General features: G+C 46.5%; 1 protein-coding gene across 6 annotated transcripts in view; it reads right to left on the bottom strand.

Annotated features, from left to right (window-relative positions):
• The window catches only part of LPP (LIM domain containing preferred translocation partner in lipoma), a 676,388-nt gene that overhangs the window by 605,199 nt on the left and 63,009 nt on the right, over positions 1–8,180 (bottom strand). For 5 of the 6 annotated variants that reach the window (XM_060640772.3, XM_060640763.3, XM_060640764.3 and 2 more), the window contains exon 2: positions 2,541–2,663. The gene's annotated coding sequence lies outside the window, so the exon portion shown is untranslated. Of the gene's footprint in view, positions 1–2,540; positions 2,664–8,081; positions 8,155–8,180 lie in introns of those variants that run through there. The other variant, XM_078453140.2, reaches the window with a different exon arrangement.

An 8,180-nucleotide genomic window follows, 5' to 3' on the forward strand; every position in this document is an offset into this window, starting at 1 on the left:
GCAGTCTGCAAAACAGGTTGGCATCTCTCAACCCATCTGCTCTAAGCAAACACGAGAGGCAGGCAGAGCAATGATTATCATTCCTAATTCCCAGATCAGGGAAATGAAGGCAGGGGCGATGTCGTTTTTCTGGGGGTGCACATCTAATAACTGGCAGATCTTCCAAAACCCCATTCTGCTGCACGTACTGTCTTTTTATGCACTCGCAAACTTCTTAAGCCCTACTGGTCCCGAAAGACTCATTCTGCCAGGCACTTGTTTTGTTCCCAGAAAGCCACGTAGCCAGGCTCATGTGCTCTAGATTTCCTAAAACCCTCCAACAGCGAATGGCCAGTGTGTAATGGAATGCCTTTGGAGAAAGGGACACTCGCCACCTTTGGATTCATTCTTTCTAGCCATGAAAATGCACTGTGCACCTATTATGGGCTAGAGATCCCACCAAACTCGAGATGCACTTGTGAACGAGCGATGCCACCCCTCTTCCGACTGACTTTTATATTCTTAAAGGCCATCATCACGTGTGCCCTCTGCCCTCTCCAGTGGAGTCTCTCATTCCTGTAACAGTTCCTGGTGGGACATCATTTCCGGGCCTCACAGCGTTCTTGTGTAGATAGTCCAGCTGGCTAAGATCCCTCTCAGAGGATGAAGCAAAGACTACCAGCTGACAACCTAGAGGAGCTCTGACGGGAGGGTAGAAAGGAAGTTCGCGGTCACCCAAATAGTGTTAGTCCTCTCGCCACCTCCAAGCAGCCCCCAGATATTCTTTGAGTGATCACTCTTCTCCACTGTGCAGCTGCCATGGGATCTCCAGACTCCATTCCAGAGGAGGGCCCAGTGCACGTGGCACTTAGCACAGTCTCATCGTCTTGGCTTCAGTGACTGTGCAGGAACGTGCAGTAACCCAGGGACATTGGGACATGGCAGACAAGGCTCTCTCCCCACAATGGGCATAGGAGGCATAGGGCCCAGGATGAGGCACACAGCCATCTCTTGACCACGGGGTGAAACATCCAAGGTGGAAGCCAACGCAGAGAAGGCAGAGCGAGGAGCGCTATAGGAAACAGAGCTGAGTCCTGTTCAGACTGGCCCCGAAGCCCACCTTACCTCTGGACTTGCCGGTTACCAGCAGGATCCCCCACCCACCGTGTTCTAGAGGACATGCCCTATTTAATGCGGTCCAAGGCTGCACTGGCATTTTAGAATGGACAACAATCACTTGCGAATGTCTTCCGGATTCCTCCTGTTTAGGAATTCTCTCCCATTCGGTCATTACACACTGGGTGAGTTGGTTTGTTTTTAATCCAAGTAAACCTCTTCATATTAATCACAATTAATTTCAAACACTGAAACAACTCAGGAAGTAGAGCAGGTAACAAAGATTCACATTTGATGCATAAAGTGCAGGCTTGGGACAAAACATTCAAGATCAGGTGTGAAATTTTAACAAGCTGAAGGATTTTAAGAGTCAAAAGACTGGATGCCAGCCCTTTATCTTATGCAGATCTATTGGCACAGAGGTCAGTTGTTCTTTTGAGGTGCAGGTGATTAAGAAAAGGTGACAAAATGTAACTATAAACTCAGTTACACTTTTAAATAAAGTTAGGTTTGACCAATCACTACGGCATCTGCTCTGTTTTGGACAACTAGACCATAAACACGGCAAGGCTTATTGCTTGGAATAAAGCCAGGGCTCAGGGCACATAGGGATTGGTCCTTGGGATGGAGACCACAGATCTCAGGTTCTACATGGACGCTTTTCCCAGAATTCTCCAGTTGTTTTCCTCAGATCTCTGCACAGCCCAGGGGAGCCCACACCATTGTTCTTTTCACCACTCCTACCTTCTAGAACATGATGTTCTGTCCTACCCACTGAACTCAGAAGTATTCCAAAACACAAGGGAAACCTTCCCTTACCTGTTTGCCCTTCCCCTGAGTGTGGAACAGGATTCCGACTCACATCCCACTGGAGCTCTAGCAGGCCCTCTAAGACAAAGGTTCACACCCTTTGCCTGAGCAAATTTAGCATCCCTTACCTCAAAGGGTTTTTGTGAAAATAAAATGAGATCGCAGAAGAAGCAGCAGCTTGCACAGGGGTAAACAAAAATCACTCAATAATACGACTTTTCTTTCCTTGCAAATGCCCATAACACTGTTCATTGATATCTTCTTTTTGGTCTTTCCATTTCAAGAATGCTTCCTTCCATGCCAAAGGAGAAAGAAGGAAGCAATACACTTATTGGCAGTCCGAAATCATCATCACTCCAAATTTTCTTCCAATTTCCCTTCATGCCTCCTTCCAAGAGCTGAGTCCTGCCCTGCCTCTGCTTTGTCACACATTTTATTAGCATTGTCCTGTTTTGTCCATTGCCAATGAAATCAACTCAAGATAAAAAGAAAACAGTTTGGTTCTTCTCTAGTTCTTATTCTATCCCAGCTATCAGTGCCCACGCTTCAAAAGGAAAGCCTGGATTTTTTAAACTCATTAAAACATGAACATTGATTATAAAAGAAGAATGTCTTCCCTTCTCTGTAGGACTCACCAATTGTGGAAAAATAGCTTCCCTCTGATGAGTGCCCAGTAGAACAATGAGAAAAGTCCTCAAATGAGAAGCAGGCGACTGGGTTCTGTCTTCAGTTCTATTTCTGAGCCTGAAGGTCCCCACCTGTGGAAAAAGGGAGAACAGGTTGTCTACAAATCTCTAGTATCTTACCAGCTTTAGAACTTTTCAGTTTTATGAACTCACTGGCTAGCCATACTAGGAATGATGCCAGCTGACGCCCAAAAATGCGGCGGCTTCCCTCTACACCTGCTAAGCCCCCCAGTCAGCTCCTGGCATTTCTATTGCACTAATTTGTCTCAGTAACACTGAAAAGGGATTGCAGGGACCCCAGCCCTCCTGAGAAAACAGCTTCATCATAATCTCAGAGAGGAAAGATATCTATAGTTAGATATTCACAGTTTTTTTTATTTTAAAATTTATTTATTTATTTTGAGAAAGAAAGAGAGAGAGAGGGAAAGAGAGAGAGAGAGAAAGGAGCAGAGAGAAAAGGAGGGAGAGAGAATCCAAGCAGGTTCCACATTGTCAGTGTGGAGCCTGATGCTGGGCTCAGACCCACGAACCGTGAGATCGTGACCTGAGCCAAAACCAAGAGTTGGATGCTTACCTGACTGAACCACCCAGGTGCCCCAGATATTCACACTGTAGCCAAGAAAAAATTAAGAGCAAAATCTGAACAAATAAAAATAGAAAAGATATAGGAGTTTGGAGACAAATGTCTAAGTACGGGACTGAGTGACCCCTCTGAACCTGAATTTCCTTGTCTGAAAAATGACAGCCAGTGAGCAGGAGAGAGCTGGACAATCTTGACACTCCCAGTAAGTCCTCATTACAGGTTTTATTTCATGAAGACCTATCACTATTTTGCTAAGGAGTATATGATACATGTTCCCACAGACAAATATTCCAAGGCAGTAGGCTGTTACAAAATATGTGCTTTGTACACGCAGGTAGAATCCACATTCTAGAAAAGCCACTACTTGCGTTTTCATTGTTGACATTTTACACATTATTTAACCATCCATGAAATTCATTTGTGTATGTTATCTCATTCAGTCCTCAAACATTCCGATAAGCTCAAAGTGAGGAGGGACCTTAAAAATGACCCACCTCCACTGTTCCAACTGACAGCAGGAGAAGCTGGGGCCAGAGTCGGGAGGTGGCTACTCTAGGAACCACAGTTAGTGGTGGACGATCCAGGGCTCCAGTCCAGGACTTGCTCCATGGACCCAATTTAAGCCACTTGGACAGAGGATGACACCAAAACTCACTGGGCAGAGGGACTTGCCCTTGGTCACACAATCAGCTTTGGGACAAAACCAGGACTGCCGCATCCAAGTCTCTAGAAGCTTGCTAGGACACCTGCTAGAAGCTCTCAGTATAGCCCGACGGCAGAAAGAAATTAAGTCGGGGAAACGGCACATAATGAAGCCCAGCAAAGCAATGAGTTTCCTGAGACCTAGAGGTCTTCAAAGACATCAGAATTCTCGATGCCATTCCACTGAAATGAGAAAGGCCATCATTTCATACTTGCTGAGGAACGGAGCATATGCAGAGGCACATCCTGGACCCATGGACAGTCCAGTCTCATAGAAAACACAAGACAGACATCACTCCCCCACCCAAGCCCCAGGAAACCGAAGCTTCTCCTCGCAAAGGGAGATACTAAGTCAGAACGGTTTCTACAACCGCAGCGGAGGGCACCAGACTTCCCAGATTTCTAAACCGGAAGGAGAGGCTCTCTGCCTTGGCCCTTGGGGCCATCTCCCCACTCCTGACAGCTTCCTTCCCCACACAAATGACAGTGGTCTCCTTTTCCCTAGTCCTCTTCTCTGTCAATATTTTTTTTCTTCTTTTCCATAAAGAGAACAAGCAGCTTTGCTAAAGAACCACTGTGAAATGATTGAAGTTCCCATGCAAACAAACCATTAGCAGAGTTCAAATGCAATTTAAATTACCAGTTGTTAAAGTGTTCCTCAATTTCGTGGTAAGTTTCCAAGGAGAATTACATGCTATATACTATTTAATTGGTTGTTTTCTATTTTTTAACATCCATTTATCCCCCCCCACCCTGATATTTCAGAAGTGTCTATAAAAGCTTCCCTTTAAAAAATTATACATTGTTGAATAGATTAAATCTAAAGATTGAAAAGTATCAGAGAAACAGCTGCAGGATTATGCAGCTCAGCAGAAATTGATGGTTCTGACACCACAAAACATGCAGAATTTTAAAATCTTAGGAGTCATCTCGTAATGCCCTCAGCTCTTTACAGGTGAAGATGCTGAGGCCCTGACAGAGAAAGGAGGGCTTGGCTCAAAGTCCCCTGCCTGATCAGTGACAGACCCAGAATGACAGCCAGCACTCCTGGTCCCCCACACTGCTGCCTCTTCTCACCACCCCATATATGGAGGACGTGATGGGAAATACTCAACGAATTGTACTTTCCACCTGTAATTTTTTAAAAGGAAAGACGAAGTCCTCTTTAAATACACCCCTGACCTCAAAACCAGAGATGGGCAATGGCAAATCCGTCTCCAAAGGGGAGACAAGGAAAGGCTGATGAATGAGTAGTCAAAGGAGCTCAAAACGAGCAGATTCTTGGCAGAAAAAGGAAAGACACTCTTCCAGATTAATTAAACAAGTGACGGGACATCGACACTGCTGATCTGCACTGCTGTACCTGGCCTAAAACCAGGGGCTGCTCCTGCTGTGAGAGGGTAAAGGATCCACAAAGCAAAGGCAGGCCTCATGGTGTCCATAAAGGGAAAGGATTTCTAGAAGCCACCATGAGTGCAAGATGAAGCTGAATGCACTGATACAGGATTTGTGTCAATTATTTAACCTCCCTGAGCTCAAGCTTCCCTGTCTGCAAAACAGGGATAACACCACCTACCCATCGGGATCTATGTGATCGTGCCCTGGGATTCCAATTCCAGCACGCACGGCACACAGCCCACACGCAGCAGGCATGAACGGTCAGCCCCTCGTCTTCTAAGGTTTCTATGATTTCTCAAAACTTAAGATTCTGTGGTTCTAACTTATTTGGACTATAACAGAGCCTCACCGGCTATGTATGTTCCGTAAGTGTGTTAGATGTTCATTTGTCATTCAAAAACTAAGATAAGACAAGTGTGTGACAACTTACACATCCAAGCAATTTCCTTCGAAAGCAAACTTTTTGGAAGTCCTATTTTTAAATGGCCTCCGATAAGAGTGGCCAGTTAAGCAGTGATTTGGGCTCAGGTCATGATCTCACAGACATGAAATGGAGCCCCACATCTGGCTCCATGCTGAGTGTGAAACTTGATTCTCTCTCCCCTTCTCTCTGCCCCTCCCCTGCTCACCGTGCACACATGCATTCTCTCCTGTCTCTCAAAATAAATAAACATTTAATATATAAATAAATCCTTCAATAAAGCCTAAAATACAGAGAACAAGCTGATAGTTGTCAGAGGGGAGGAGGCGGAGGGAGGGGTAACAGTGGGTAAAAGAGAGTAGAAGTGCGGGCTTCCAGTTATGAAATGAATAAGTCGGACAATAGAAGACAGAGTGTAGAGGATATAGTTAATTACGCTATAATAGCGACATATGGTGACTGATGGTAGTACATTTTCGGTAAGCACGGTATAACATATAAAGATGTTGAATCACGATGATGCACACCTGAATCTAATGTAACATTGTGTGTCGACTATAACCAAATAAGAAAAATCATAATTTAAAAAAGGCTTTCAAATCCAATGTACGAATCAAAAAGTAACAAAAATCCCAATTTAATGTCCAAAACCTCATTTAAACTTCCCACCAACCCCGTAAGAACAATTTCCCAATTGCCCACTGAGGAAACTGAGGGTCAGAGAAGTCAGGCAACCCCCCCAAGGTTCTGGGGCTGATAATGGTAAAGCCAAGACTTGAACCCAAGTCTTCAAAATCAAGCCCCACAACCCAGATCTTACTACCTTGCAGTTACAACTGTACGATGGGCAGCTATTCCACTAGAGGCAGAAATATCCTAAAAAAAATTCCTCCAGTATTTTCACAGTTTAAGGAACTCTGGGATACAAAACAAAGCCAGAACTTTCAAAATCAAATATGTTCACATGAGAAGCAGAATCCTTCCTGACTTCCACCTTGCTCTATGTTCTTCAGTGAAATAAAAAGCTCAGAGCCCTGGCACGGAGCAGACATTGCTGGGTATGTGGGAAGCAGGCCTGAGAAAGGTCAGCGGTGAGCTGACGGCAGGCCAGTCACAAAGAGAATGCCAATGGCTGGGCTCACGATCAAACACACCGCGGGTAACCCAAGAATGAGCTTCTGAACACCCCTCCGGCACAACTGTTAGCTGACACGATGTCATGTGCCCTGCATTCGCAGGTGCTCAAAACAGACACTTGCTAGCACCTCCTGTCCTTAATGAGGCACCGTGTATGGACCCAACAGCTGCAGGTGCTGAGTCAGGCCCGCCTGGCGCTCTCAAAGAGCTCACAGGCTCACCGGGCGGGCACACGCTCGAAAACACTGAAAAGTGTGCAAAGCACAAGTCCACGCGACGTTGTTTTGAGGGTCTGGAAGAGCTCCGTGGATGATGACTTCTGAACCGAGCCTGCACACCCAACAGGATTTCCACGAATGAGGAGGGGGAAAATAGCCCCAGGGCACAAGACGTGCCAAGCGCAGTAAGGAGGAATTCAGGCTGTTCTTAGGGAAAGTGACTAATCTGCTGAGGCCAGTGGCAGAGCAGCACACGGAGGGATGCGGTGGGAGACGAGGCTGCAAAGGAATGTTGCGGCCAAGACATGAAGGACCTTATGTGCCAGGCTAAAGCACTTGGATCTTGACACTCATGGGTACTGCGTCCCGGGTAATGACGCAGGAGAAAGTTAAATAGCAGAGCTACCCCTTTAAGAACTGACCGCCCTTCCATCGAGCCTCCAAACACAGGGAGGGTGGGAGGGTCTGAAGGACAGCTTCCTCCTCCCAATGGACCCCTTCTCCATGGCTCCACCCACAGAGAAGTCAGAGGAGTGGGTGGCTCTCAGAGGTGCCCCAACCCACACGTCTGTGGACCTTTCCCTCTAGTCTGGAACTCCCAACCATGAAAGACCCAGAAAAGACACCACGTCTCCTGTTCCAGGCAGGATTTCCACTCTGCCTTCAGGGAAATGCCAGCACTACCCAACCTGATGAACCAGAACACGGGCCGAACACAGGCTCCAGCCTCTTTCCTGTTAACTAAGCAGAAGCCAGAGGCCTATCCAGCACACCCTGTGTGTGCCCAAAGCTCCCTATCAGGGAGCTCTTCCGTCCAGGCCTGGTACCATGTGACCGGGGCCTCCAACCAGTAAGGAGCCTGCACTGACATCACCAGTTAGGTCCTATGGAACCTTTCCCTTAAAGGAGCCTTTGCAGCAGGTCCCATTTGTTAAAGGCACAGGCAAGATGTTTTTCGCTTCCTGCCCAAAAAGGAGCTCCTGGTCTAGAAGGAGGGATAAAACATAAACCAAGTAGGAGATGGTGAGTACCATGGAAGAAGGACAGGTGATACAAATCCTCACGAGTAACCCTGTGACTCGATGTGATTTCTTAAACCCATTTGACGGACATGGAACCTCGGGCTCAAG

The sequence above is a fragment of the Panthera onca genome, chromosome C2 (genome assembly GCF_046562875.1).
Source record: "Panthera onca isolate mPanOnc1 chromosome C2, mPanOnc1 haplotype 2, whole genome shotgun sequence".
NCBI lineage: Eukaryota > Metazoa > Chordata > Mammalia > Carnivora > Felidae > Panthera > Panthera onca.